A 14,010-nucleotide genomic window follows, 5' to 3' on the forward strand; every position below is an offset into this window, starting at 1 on the left:
GAGGGCACCGGAGTCACGAAAGCCAACCTGCTCCCTCAGTGGGGACTTGTCCTGAGCTCAGCATTTTCTCCTCTCTGCAAGGCCCCCAGGGCAGTGACAGCAGATGAACTGGGGCCCCTTAAGAGATGCACGTGATGGGGTTTTTGGAGTTGCGGAGTCCTTGGGTTCACTCTGGGAAAGGCTTCACCAGAGCTCCCGTTTCAGCGGCACGTGGTGAGTTCCCCAGGCGGGTTTCCCCACGAGACAGAGACGCTAGTTATATTTAAAGAACAGGTTTTTTAGGGAAAGGGAAAGGGACAGGTTTGCTGAGCGAGGCCTGCATGAATGCAGGCGGGCGGCCTTGAGGAGAGCGGCCTTTGCTGAGGGAGGTCAGTGAAGAGAAGTCCCGGCAGGTACAGGTCACGGGCAGGCAGGAGGCTGCTGCCCTGCAGAGGGAGAGAGATGGTGACAGGAAGCACCTGCATAGTCACAGGTGGGCAGTGGCAGTGCTGCCCTGAGCCTGTGCAGAGTCTGCGCTGTTAAAGCCCTTTTCTCTTTGGGGCGGGGGGGTCACTCCTCGTTGGAGTGGCTGCTCGTTGCCGTTGTTGGGTGACAGGCAAAACTAGAAAGGGACTAGAGATTCCAGGGTGGGCCCAATCTCCATATCTTTCCCCTCAGGTCTGTGCTCCACTCCCTGGAGCATCTGATCCTGCCGGGGTTTCCTGCCTTGTGATAAGGCCCTGGTGCCTGAGTGTCACGACCTCTCCAGCTGGGTTAATGGTCCTATTATTCCCCTCGACCCCCACCTCCTTGTGAGTCTGGTTTTAGTCTTGTGAGGCCTCCTTCCCAGTTTTTCTATACCTGTCCTCCATCGCACCCACCCACGGTCCAGACCTGGCAGCGTGATGCCTTCTCTGTAAGTTGTTGGAACACACCCGCCAGAGTGACCTGTTGATTGTTATGACACGAGTGTCCAGTGCAGCAGGAGAGACGGGGAGAAGGGCTGCCCTGCCAGGCCCCAGGGTGGGGTGGGGGAGACAGGGGCAGCAGGGAAGGGCAGAGCGGGTGGGAGCTTAGACTTGGAATTATGTTTCCTCACTTGGGAAGTTGTTCTGCTGCACACAGAGCAAATGTCTCTGTTAAATCTGGTTGGCTGTTTCTGGAACAAAAACCTTAGGTTTGAATGTGTCTTTGCAGACTACCAAAGCTGCCTCTGAGCCTCTGAGCGCAGTTTGGTTGAATGCAGCTTCTTGGTTGTCACAGGCGCCGGGGAGGTCCTGCTGGGCCCAGTAACCTGAGGGAAGGGTGACTGTCGGGAGAGGAAGACAGAGTGGCCTGGCCCAGCCGAGGAGGAGTGTGTGTCGGTTCCTGCGCAGCGCTCGCCTGCCTGCCGGGTCACAGCAGCCTCACGGTGTGAAGCAAAAGCGGAGAGGCGCCGAGAGAACCGTGACTGGAGGCATCGAGGGGCTGCCCGTCCTCACTTGCGGTTATTGACCGGCCGCTGGCCTGGAGGAGCGCAGGGGCCTGGCCGCTGCAGAGCGCGCTGGCGTGTGGCTGCTCAGATGGTGACTGGGCTCAGTGCCTCAGCTGCTGGCTGCGTGGGTCTTCACGGGTGAGCGTGGCTGCAGGTGATCGGGACCCTGAGCTGGAGCCCGCCAGAGGGGCACCTGCGGATACCTGCACCCACTGAAGAGTCAGGGCCCGGTCCCTCTCCCTGCAGAGGCGGGGTGGGCACAGGGAGCTGTCTGGTGAGGACAGCGTGACAGAGGCTTCATGAGGGGAGGTGGTTGATGAGTGTGTGGTGGATGGAAAGCCAGACTGGAGTCAGAGCCCCCCCCCCCCCCCCCCCCCACTGGCAGGGATCCTGCTGTGGGCTTCCACCTTTGGCCTCGGGGCTGGAGGGCCCTGTGGCTTCCAGGTGGTGTCACTGCGGAACAGTTAGCCAACCCTCTTGGTCCCCCGCCTGGTGATCCTAGCAGGCCCTTCCTGATAGGTTGGTGGCGAGGCTTAAATGAGGCAATATGTGCAAAAGGTACTTTTGAGCAGGGTTTCTTGTATGTATAAAATAAGGGTGGCGGGGGCATGTAGGCCCCTAAAAATACCTCAAGCCAATATAATATTCCTGGGTCCCTGGATTTGGAGAGCCGAGGGGGTGTGTCTGTGTATGTAAACACTTCCCCGCTCCCGGGGACAGAGCATACACACTGAGGTGCTCAGTCTCCAGGTTGGATGCCCAGAGGTTTCAAGCACCTTTATTCCAGACTCTGGCCCCTCAGTCTGGGCACTGCTGACATCTGGGCCCTGGTCATTCTTTGGCATGGGGGCTGCCCTGTGCATTGTAGGATGTTTAGCAGCACCCTATCTCTTCCGTGAGGGGTCGGAACACCTCCCCCCTTCCCCCCCAGTTTTGACAATGAAAAATATCTCCAGACATTGCTAAATGTCCCTGGGGTTGGGGCTGGCGTCGCCTTTGGTTGACAACTGTTGCTTTGCCAACAGCTGACCCCGCAGCAAGTCCTGTTACTTGCTGTGTTGAGGTTCTGCAGGATTACTTTTCTGAACCTCGGTGGTCTCTGTCTACTTCTGTGCACTGTCTGGAGGCCCCCATGAAATCACAACAGAGGGTCTTTCAAAGTTGGCAGACCGCAGACCTGGCAGACCCAGCCGCATTAGATAGAAATGACTGGCCTATGAGCAGGCCAGGCAGCTGGGTCTGCAGGGATTTCTGGAGCAGTAAATGCCGTCCTTTAGTGGGAATGAAAAACCTGAGCTGTAATTAACCAGTTAATTCTGTAGGGAACAAGGTCTTGTGGGACTCTCTTGGGGTGGAGACATTTTTTTGAAAGCTCAGGCCTCAAAGCTGGCAGTTCTTCATCCAGGGAAAGACCAGAGAAGGGGCTCAAGGGGCAGACCCAGCAGGACAGACGAGGAAGGAGACCTGGAAGCATTTGCAGTCCCCGCTATTTAGGAGGCAGTCTGGACTCTGGTGTAGGAGGATGAAAAGCACCCAACTCTGGTGCATCTTTGCTGGGGCAGGCCAGGCGCCAGGAGGGCCTGGGCATCTCTGATGTTCATTTTTTTGACTGATGGACTGTCTCCCCCATCCTGCCTGGTTCTTCGTCTCTCGCCTCATTCCTTGATCAACTGCTCTGACACCTCCCCGGCAGTGCCGCTGCTCAGGGGTCAAGAGCATCCCTCTAGACTTCAGAAGCTTTTTCTCTTGGACTCCTCTCTCCCTCCCCAGTACTTGCTTTTGGGGTGTCTCTTTGGTCCTGGGTGTCTCGGCGTGATAGTCTCTCTTGTTGTGACGGTATGGGAAGAAGCCAACTTTGGAAATAGTGTGGACAGAATATGATGAAGCATTGCCTTGACTGAAGGGACCAGGTGCTAGGGTTCTCCTTGAGTCCCTCCTGGACACTGTGGGGTTTAGGGATCTCATCAGTGACCCCAGGTATGGGAATCGGCGTGGAGCCCAACTCTGCAGGTTCGTGTCAGCAGCCTCGAGTGTGGTCACTTGAGTCTCTGTGGCACTCACGTGGCCCTGACTGTCATCCGCACAGCTGGTCCTGAGAGCTCAGCGACTAGGATTCCAGTGGCGCCCGGCGACGTCCCCGCAGGTCCTGACAAAGGTAATAGATGCTGAGACACGGAGAGCTGGGTAAGGCCTGGGCACCTCAGCGATGTTCCTGACTGTCTTACAGGCACAGAGGTGGCTCTCTGCAGAGCGAATGTGGCTGGTACCACGAGCGTCTCTAGGCCATGCTGCAAGGGTGGCATGCCATGGGCCAAGGCGACTGCAATCGCAGGTCAGCCTTGACGTGCGGCGTAGGTGAGCGTGGGGGCCGGGAGCTGGGCTGTCGGGTTGGGACTTAATTGCAAATGACACCTTTGAGAACACATCTCTGTGAGCCGGACACATGACACCGAGATCGTGAGGCAAATGGGCGCAAGGGTGAGGAGGCCTTTCATTTGCCATGTAGACAGCAGGGCTGGTGTGGGCCTTCAGGGGGTGCCCTGGCTGCTCGGAGCCGGGGGAGTTGCTGATGAAGACGGAGTGGCTCATGCCTACGTCGGGCATCGTGGTGGCAACCCTGTTGGCTCTGACACTTTGACACGGCAGCTCCCCCACCGTGGTCCGGGGGGGTCTGCAGAGCGGCCTGGATGGGGCATTCGGGCTCCTCAGCGGTCGTGGACCTGGTGGAGGCTGAGGTTTTCTGGGAGTGGGGGGACCTGCAGTTTGGCTCATTGCTGGTAGAAAGGAACAGTGATCAAAACAATTTTTTAAAATCCCAAATCTTAAATTGCATTCTCTGCATACATACCCTCTTGGGAGAAAGACGCTCTCCTTTGGGGAAGCACATCACATTTTCTCAGTAGGTCTAAGGGGAACCATAGGTGGCAGAAGAGGGTGGCGGTGCAGGACGTTCCCCTGGTGGGGGCGTGCTGGGAGTCTTGGAGTGGGGGTCATCTTTGTCTGGGTGTGATCATGAACACGACAGGTGGCTGTGATGTCCAGCTCCTTAGAGGACAGGGTTTTGGGTTGTATTGGTGGGACCCCAGCCATACCAGCAGCCGTGCTGTGGGGCCTCAGATGTCCCCTGCAGACTGATCATGGGGCTTCCAGGTGCAGCCGGGCTCCCTTGGCAAGAAGGCCAAGTGTTGCAGAAATAAATTCTAGCCTTTTACCCAGGCAAGTGAAGAACAAGCGGTACTTCAGGAATGCCCTAGGGGCTGGGGGTCATCTTTGTCTGGGTGTGACCATGGAAATGACAGGTGGCTGAGATGTCCAGTTCCTTAGAGGACAGGGTTTTGGGTTGTATTGGTGGGACCCCAGTCATACCATCAGCTGTGCCGTGGGACCTCAGCTGTCCTCTGCAGACTGATCATGGGGCTTTCAGGCGCCGCGTGACTCCCTTGGCAAGAAGGGCAAGAAAGACCCCATGGGAAGCCTGGTGGTCGAGGATGTCTTCCAGGAAGTTTCTGGTGACAGCTTACGTCTGTCTCTCCTTGGTGTGTTTGTCCCAAAATAAGCCTCAAGGCAGCAGCTACCCCCTTCCTCCTCCTGGGTGGCAAGAACTCTTTGAACATCCTGTAACGGGATGAGCCTTCCTGGCTTTCGCGGTGTTACCGAACACGGGCCTCAGTTTCCCTCAGCCAATAAAAGGAAACAGTTTGAGGAAAAGGAAAATGGTTTAATTTGTCGACAAATGAGGAGGGCAGCAGAGTCGTGTCTGAAAGACCACCGTCCTGCTCTCTGGCAGAGGGCAGGGGTATTTTTACAAAGGGAAAAAAGGGAGATAGACCAGGGTCTGCAAAGGGGAGGGGAAGGAGCTCTGCACAGAGACAGGTGGGCGCCAGCTTGCTTTTCTTCAACAGCTGATGTTTAACTCCCTCTTCCTTGAAATGCAGGAGGACTTGTTACTGCTCACCTGAGAGGCGGGGCCATAAAGACAAACCTGTCAGGCAAGGGGAAATGGCAGGGAATGGGGGAAAGACAACCTGCTAAACGCTATTCAGAGAGACTGTTTGTAACTGCATCACTGGCGAGAGTGCTAAGGTGGGCTCTATAGGATTGTTCCCCGGCGTCTTGGATATTCTGCTTGTTTATTTTCATTTCCTCAGGCAACTTCCACTCTTTCTCCTTCCTGATCGGTTGCCTGTGCCCCAGAAGCACCTGTTACTGATGCTTTTATCTCGACTGCGTGGTTTTGCCTTTATTTTCCTGGGGCGCTGAGCACAGGCTGGAGGCTCCCCCCATCTTGCCCCGGGAGCCCATCATCCCCCATGGCTGTCAGATCACTCCCTTCCTTCCTGACTTTGTTAGTGTCGCGGGGTTATGACTGGCTGCTGCTGGCCTACTGAAGGCTCATGTGGTGGGGTGACCCCCAGGGACCCCTCCTCTCTCACCCGGGAAGGGAAGAGAGCGGCCTCTTTCTTGCACAGTTGTGGACAAGATCTGGCCTGAGCATGATCTGACTGGGCCGCTTTCTGTCTTTTCTCATCTTGGGATTCACTTGCTTTCTGACTTGCGGCGCACTGCATGCTGGGCTGGGGGTGGGGTGCGCCATGGTGCGGGGCACCAGGAAGTTGGGGTCCTCATCCACTGACTCCAGGTTCTCCTTGGTTGAGGCATGCTCTGGGAGGGTTGACTCCAGGACTTGCGGCCTCTCTTTGAAAGGGAACCGCTAAGCAAATGAAATCTTTCCTGTTTCCTGCTAAGAGTCATAGGTCTGGTGCAATAAATAATGCAAAGTAAATGTAAACAACAAGTTTTGCTTCTCTAAAGCCTGTCTAGATGAGATGACTAAGGCCAGGCTGATTGATCTCCCAGGGCATTCTGGAATACCTGTCTTTTGTCATCAGTGTAAGATGGTTGTATATAAAAGAAACCCGTTGTCCCTAGACTGGTGCTCAGACCTTACGGGACTACCCAGGTCTGGGACCTCATGCATGAGTAATAAAGCTTCTCCTGACCTCACCGTTCCTGAAGTACTGCTTGTTCTTCCCCTGCCTGGGTAAAAGGCAGGAATTTATTTCTGCAACACTCTGACTTTGAGGGCCAGTTTCTCTCCCCCTTATACTTTTGCCCATGGCTCTTCAGCTCCTCACCACTCAGCCCAGCTGTGGTTTCAGCTGCTTCGTCTTGTTCCTTTGCTTATCTCCTGAGGAGTATCTCCTGACTTCAGTGATTTTCAGGAAACCAGAGGCCCAGCAAAGTGACACTGGAAAGGACGCCTCTTGCAGCAGCCCCTTCCTTCCAAACTTACAAAGACAGCCCCACCCAGGGGAGATGAGGCCTTTCCTCCCTAGGTCTCTGCTCTGGGACCCGACACCCCCCACCCCCACCCCATTCAGCTTCTCCCTTCTGTGTGCTGACAGTAATCCCCAGGACTCCACTCTGTCTCCAAAGGCCTGAGGCTGGGGCCTGCTGCTTGGGCTCTTGGGATTAGGAGCCTGTGGTCAGGAATGGCTGGTCAGAACTTTATTTTGGTTTTTAAAATAGATGTTTAGAATCCCGGCTTTTTCTTAGTCTTTAAGATCCATTGGCAATTTCTGCTTTAACGTGTTTTAGCCATCCCCTTTAAGGGGGGTTGGTGAGATTCTGGATCCCCCTGGAATGGGAGCTCTTCTCCTGCTGAGGATAAGCTAACAGTCTCACGCTGTTCTGCCTTGGGCTAGTGGCCACTAAGCTCATTTCTCTCTCCTCAGTCAAGGGCTGGCCTTGGGGTATCCCACAGGCCCTGTCCTTGGTTTTTGTCTTGTCTTTGTCTTGAAATTCTTAAATTCTGTTGTTGGAGAAGGAGGCCTGTGTTTTCTTTTAGCACTGGGCCTACATTGTTTACCTGCTTAGTCCTAAGGGGGAGCTGTGTTTCCTAGGAGGGTTCCTGAGGGCAGGGGATCAGCTCACCGAAGAAAGTTATGGAAAGAGGACCTCCCCTGGTGGCGCAGGCAGTTGAGCGCAGCGCTGTGAAGCTGTCTGCAGCCTCTGCAGCGCTGGTTCAATCACGGCCCGCCGGCCAGCGAGGGTCCCACATGGCGCACAGACCTCCTGTCGCACCTGCTGCTCCCCTCAGCAGTGTATTTCGTCAGTCTGCCTGTTCTGTTCCCCGCTCTGTCTCTGGTGAATCTTCTCACCCTCCCGTGCATCTGGCCTGTACCCCGGTTCTTGCAAAAATAAATAAATCTTTTTTTTAAAAAAAAGAAAGTTATGGAAATAGCTGGGGTCGAGGAGGAGGGTGGGTCCTGAGGGAAAGGGCTGCCTTACTATCAGTGGGATGGAGAGGGCACGAGATTAGTGTCTGCTGTGGGGCTCAAGGCAGGAAACTCAGATGGAGAGACCCGTGCGGGAAGGGCAGCTGGGCCTGCCCTTGTATCTTTCTGCAACCCCCAGGTTGAGTGTGGCATAGAGCACAGCTCAGTGCTGGTCTCCCGAAGGAGTCGGACCACAGACTCCCCAAGGGAGCCTCAGGCGCAGTGCGTGGTTGCCTCCGGGCGGCCAGTCCCAGGCAGGGCGCTGGGTAAGCAGAAACCAGGGGTCATTTGGTGTTGAGCAGCAGTTTTTTCCGCTGCTGGTTTAACGAGATGGCGTGCTTGCCCTCCGCTACGTCCCTGGCACATGGCCCGTGCCTTTTGAAGAGCTTTCTTTTTCTCTGCTTCTGGCCCTCCAGTCTGGATTCCTGGATTGTGTATCTGCAGGGTTCCCCCAGGCATCCTGGGGCCTTCACTGTGTAGCTCCCAAGGCAACTGTCCCACTTGCATCACTTTCTGCTGGTTTCTGCATTAGGTACAGGGCTTCCTGCCCATGGGCGCTCCCTCCCTCATCCGGGCATAAATGCACTGCCTCTCTTGCATTGCCTCTGTGGTATTTACCCACCCCATCCGCCTTCCCCCCCTGGGGAGCTCTTGCCTCCACCCCACAGGATTTCCCCAGGGCCATGGATTTGCTGGACGTAGTCTCCCGGGATGAGGTATCTGTAGGAAGATGATGCCAGCCAGGTGGCCAGGAGAGGGAAGTGTCTGCGCTCAGCTCTGTACTTGGCAGGGTTGTGTGTGGGGGGGTGTGGTTGTGGGGAGCCAGTGGGCATTTTTCTTTGAGGGAGGGTGTGTGGGAGCCGAGGGCAGAGGCTCGTACGAGGCACACACCTCAGTGGGCGCAGGTCACGGTCATGGCTCTTGCTGTTTCAATCACACTGAAGGGGACGTCCCTCGCCCAGGCCTGCCCCGGCAGCCGTCTGATGCCCTCCGTGTGCATCTTGGTTTTTCTGATGCCCTAACAAAGCACCGTGTTGTATGATGTAAACTTACACAGGTGGTGTTGCTAGGCCACTTACTACTCCTCTTCCTTTTTCCCCCAACACTATGTTTTGAGATCTGGCCTGACCCTCTCCATTCTTGACCATGGAGATTACCCAGAGAGCTTTTGTTTATGTGGGTTAAGACTATCGATATTTACCACATTAGAAAAAGAAGCGGAAACATTTAAAAAAGTACCTGTTTATTCATTCATTCATTTGAAAATAGCCTTGATGAACACACCACAGGTTAACATAAATAACATTTTAGTATTATTATGAAAATAGTTTTGACCCAGTCCTAGAGTACTAGGTCCGTTTGTTCCAGAATGTGAAGGACAAAGTTTGGAAAGTGAACTTTACTTGTGTTACTTTTGTCACACAAAAGTATTGTGTTACTTGGGTCTCAAAAGAAGCCATGCAACCTGTGGTATTTTAGTTAAGGCTGCAGGGGTTGTGTAGGCCTCCTTGCTTTCCCGGCCCACACTACTGCCCACAGCAGGGAAGGTTCATTTAGAGGTGCATTTTATTGACCTTTTCACGTCCTAGGGAAGATTATTTTTAAACACAAGGAGTGAAAACGCACTCATGAACAAGCTGTGTGTACTCCTTGTTCCACGGTTCATGCCTACATAGGCTTTTTTCCTTTCAAATGAAGGTATTTACCTAGGAGAAAGTACAGGTCAGTGATTTTAGTCCACTCTCAGGATGTGCAGCCTCCAGCACTCTCTGATTCCACCTAATTCCAGAACAGTTGCTAAAAGAAGCCCTGTGCCCAGAGGCAGCCATGCCTCCCTCCACCCCCCAGCCCTGGCAGGCACTTCCTGTCTTAGGTGTCTATTCTGGATGTTTCATATACATGGAATCACGCGGTATGTGGCCTCTCTTATTCAGTCTACTTATTTTGAGGTTCATCCATGTGTGGCACCTCTCAGTCCTTAGTTCCGTGTTTCAGGGGACTCACATTCTGCACATTGTGTGGAAACACCACACTTTATTTATCCATTCATCAGTTGATGGACATTTGGGTTATTTCCACTCTTTTGGCAATTATGAACGATGCTGCTATGAACATTTGTGTGCAAGTGTTCTGTGGACCTATGTCTTCAGTACGCTTGGGTCTTTAATTTTTAAATGTTTGCTAATCAATTAAAAGGGGGAGCCAGGGTTATTTCTTGGGCACCCATGATCTTATATTAAAATCTCCAAACTTCCTGACAACGCTTTACATTTTGCCTTCCCAGATAGTGTGATAAATTTAGAGGAAGAAAAATGAAAGGGACCTCTCAGGCTCTCTCTCTCACCTCCAGTGAGCTCTGAGATTTCCCAGGGGAGCCCGGGGAAAGACACCAGGGTGGTTTTTGTACCTCGTTAAGAAGAGTGGGGCTAGAAATAATCCGGCGGGTCTAGAGCGTTACTGTTGTAAGATTTGTGTGAGTTGTGAGATGAGAAGACAGGCTCAGCCTTCCTGGGGTCGAGCCTGTGGGGCGACATGTTAATACACTGTAGAAATTGTTTGTTTTACGAGGAGTCCCCGGTGACGAGTTGGTGCTCACTGCTTGAGTGCCTGCGGCCCCAGGGGGATGCCGCCCAGAGGCTTGTGAAGTGGCTGTGTGCCCTGCCTGTAGGGCTGTGTGCCCTGCCCTTCATACTCCCTTCTGACACCAGCTGCTGGTGTGACCAGTCAGCCCCAGCCAGGAAGGGTCTGGCCTCTGCAGGGGGTTTTGTTGACCTAGACTCTGGCCTCTGAGCAACGGTCCCAGCTTGTGTCTTCAATGGAAACATGCCTCGCCTCGCGGGAAATGACCGCCCCAGTGTTAGGGGGAAAGGATGTTCTGAGCTAATCCCATACAGGCTTTATGGACTCCACCCCCACTCCAGACCAAAGCCATCAAGACACTGGGAAAGACAAATCCCGTCACCACCAAAGGGAAAGTGGCAGGGACCTGAGGGTGGAGTTAAGCAGCCAAGGTTGGTATAAAAACCAAACACGTGGGCCTTGGGGGGGCTTGCTCTCTTGCTCGCCTCTTGGCTTTATGGCTCCTGGCTCTCGGCCAGCTCTTAGAGTGCCATTTGGGATTCCTGATCAGCGGATCGGGTAGGACGCATTTAAAACTTTGTCTCCCACTTTTCTCCATGAGTTGTACATTTCCTCATTTGCCCTTCCCTTGTAAATAAACCTTTTATTAACCTTTCGGGTGCGCCTGCAGTAGAGTATTGATAAGTCCTTTTAAGTGTGCGGGTGAGGACCCACAGTCAGGCACCCCGTTTTGTATCGGTGCTGCCCTATAACAGTTTGGCGCCCACTGTGGTTTCCAAGTTACACCCGCGGTTGACCAGCCCAAAGTAACATTCCTTGCATTGGTCACCATAAGCGCACTAGGTGTGTAGGACTCACGGTGTAGTCTTTGTCTCAAGTCCTGAAAAGGCTTCAGGCGCCTGTCCTTTAAAGAAGTGAGCCTGTGGTTCAGGCTCCTGAACCAGTGTCTCTGAAGTTGTAACAGGGTGGTCCCTTTCCCTGCCCTGTAACAAAGTGACTCTCGGCCTGCCCCTGAGGAGCATGTCCTGCCCTGAGCCCAGGAGCAGCCGCTCTGAGACCCAGCAGGACGAGCTCCGTCCCGGGCCCGAGGCCTGGGCTGCTCTGTTGTGGTTTTCAGTGTAAACCATGGGCATTGTGTCAATGCTCCATTTTCTGGCTTTATGAGGTAACCCACAGCAATTTAGTAAATGCTGCCTTTATAAAGGGAAATAAAACACTGAAAAAAATTAAAAAATTGAATTGGGGTTTCCCTGCTGTCAGATGAGAAGGTGGGCTCAGCCTTCCATCAGTGTTATGTCTCTGGGGTTTTAACTTGCATTTCCCTAAGGGCTACCTACCCGTGTCTGTCCTTTCTTAGAAGTTGTTTTGCCTTTGATGTGTGCTCTTCAGTGAACTGGCAGGAGGTGACTGGGAGGGGGCGGAAGACAGGGTCAAAGTATATGGGGTGGGGTGTATGTGCCTGGGGAAATGCGTGATAACCCTGAAGGGATGCTACTTGTTCCTGAATGAAGACAACAGAGCAAATACAAGTTGCCCACAGTATCCCAGCTGAACAATCATTGGGGAGTCAGGGAGCAATTCCCAGAAGACAAGGCAGTCCCCCTTGCTGCAGCTGCCCAGTGGGGACCAGGGTGGGATTCTAGGCCCACATGCTCCCTTGCCTGGTCAGGGTCAGACCTGCTGGGTGCCCAGCCCTCTCCCCGACTGGCAGTGTGGTGGAGAGCGGCCGCTAGGACAAAGCCTGCTTTATTAGCGCTTTCCAACGGCAGTGGTCCCCGTGGTCCCCATGCTCATAGCACTTCCCAGCCACGTGACTTCCCCTGGATTTGACCAGTCTGCTCTAGGAACATTCTCGTCCTGCCTGGAGAGGCGCTGGATTCCTGCTTATTGGGTTATGGTTCTGAGCGCTGCCTGTCTTGAGATGATGCTCTTGGCGTTTTCCTTCTGATACCGGAATTGTCAGGCCTAGTCTCCCAGCCAGGAACAGATCCCAGGCTGCAGGGGCAGCGCTGAGCCCCAGCCACTAGACCCCCTCGGGTTGGTGTCTCACGAAGCTGCAGCAGGAACTTCGCAGACGCTCAGGCGAGCAAGCGAGAAGAGGCAGTTTGTTTAGAGAAAGAAAAAGTTTATTGAGGAGAAAAAGAGCAGAAATAAAGTGGGACTCCCAGGCCAGGGAACCAGGCCTGGGAGGGGCAAGGAAGCCAAAGTGAGTTGTGTCTCAGGGAATATAGACCTTCTTTTCCTCATTATTCTAAAGCTCCACCAGTTTCTTTGTGATTGGCCAGTTCTCGGCTGTCTCACTTAATTTGTTACTGAGCAGGGGATCTTCACATTCCTTATCTAGCAGGTCTGTCTTTCCCCATTTGTTGCATCTTTATCTTTATGGCCCAGTCCTCTGGAGGGGCATCCCTGCAGTGAAGTTAAACAGCTGCCCTCCTAAGTTGTCCATAAAGTAAACCCCTCTCCATTTCCCCAATCTCCGCCTCCCTTTACCACCTGAAGGAAACCAGGACCAGCGTTAACAATGTTGTCCTTGGTCCTGGCATGTTTGTTTTTCCAGGTGGAATTAGTTACACTCCTCTTGCTGTCCTTATCTCTGAAGCCTTCCTCAATTCTCCGAGGTCCCCTCCTGCAGTGTCCCTAAAACTGCCTAATTCCTAGCTTGCCCTGTGTCTCACTTCCTCTTGGGCGATTGAGCTGAGTCTGCGTGTGAGAAGCGGGGCAGCTGATGGCCTTGTTTGGGGGAGCTGCAGCCCAGAGAAAGACCTCGAGAACCTCTCTGCTCCTCATTGGGGTGAGGCCATTCCTGGGATGAGCCTGGGAGACCCCTCGCCCTCCCCATATGGAGTTAGAGGGGTTTGTGCTGGCTCTTGGTCATCTTTCCAAAGGGATGGTGTGAACGCAGAAGGTACCCTGGAGACCCCTGCCGGAGAGCTGGAGAGCTCCATGCTTGCCCGGGGCTGCTCTGTCCTGGACTTTGGCCTCAGGAGCCAAAGCTCTCCAGGGCAAGCCAAGGCAGTAGAGCGGGGCTGCGAAGTCTAGTGTTCCCAGTGAGAAAGGTGAAGCAGAGGCCGCCCCGCACGCCCGAACGCCTCGGCTACCATTCAGCTCTCCCCAGCCCGGGCCCTGCTGGCCTGTGGCGACGCTCTTCTCGCCCCCACCCCCCCATTTCTGTGTTCACAATGGACTGAATCGGCTCAGTAAAGAAGACCCCGTCTTGAGAGCATGAGTCTGCCCTTCCTGTGAGTGTGCCTGGGAAGACTCCGCCGCAGCCAAGTAGAAAAGGACCAGCTCTGCCCCCAAGTGGACCCCAAACTGTGGCAGCCACTGTCCCCACCTTTCCAGGACACTGAGGGGGATGCAGATATAGGTGTGTGTGTGTGTGTGTGAGGCCAGAGCACCTCATCCAGGGGTCACGGCCGAAGACCAGGGATGAAAAGGGGGGGCTGTGCACAGAGGACAGAAATGGGCTTTTAGGGCATGGAGGGGAGAAGGCGTGAGGAAGAAGTGCGGCAGGGCCTCCTGGAAGGACCTGTCCTTTCACGGTTTCTCTCTGTTTGGCTTATTTTTTTCCTCCGCCCCCACTTCTTCCTCTCCCCCAGCTCCTCCCTCCCGTTCTGACTTTTGACCCCAGGGCGCCCTCTGCTGTCTTCTCCGCTGCCCTTTGATGGCTTCTGCTCTCCACAGCACCAGGTGGAT

At 54.2% G+C, this 14,010-nt stretch overlaps 1 protein-coding gene across 1 annotated transcript in view; it reads left to right on the forward strand.

Annotated features, from left to right (window-relative positions):
- HYDIN (HYDIN axonemal central pair apparatus protein) overlaps positions 1–14,010 on the forward strand; it is a 415,526-nt gene that overhangs the window by 2,577 nt on the left and 398,939 nt on the right. The gene's annotated exons all lie outside the window — the stretch shown is intronic.

Source organism: Talpa occidentalis, unplaced genomic scaffold (genome assembly GCF_014898055.3).
Source record: "Talpa occidentalis isolate TD23 unplaced genomic scaffold, MPIMG_talOcc4v2.1 talOcc4.17, whole genome shotgun sequence".
Classification (NCBI taxonomy): domain Eukaryota; kingdom Metazoa; phylum Chordata; class Mammalia; order Eulipotyphla; family Talpidae; genus Talpa; species Talpa occidentalis.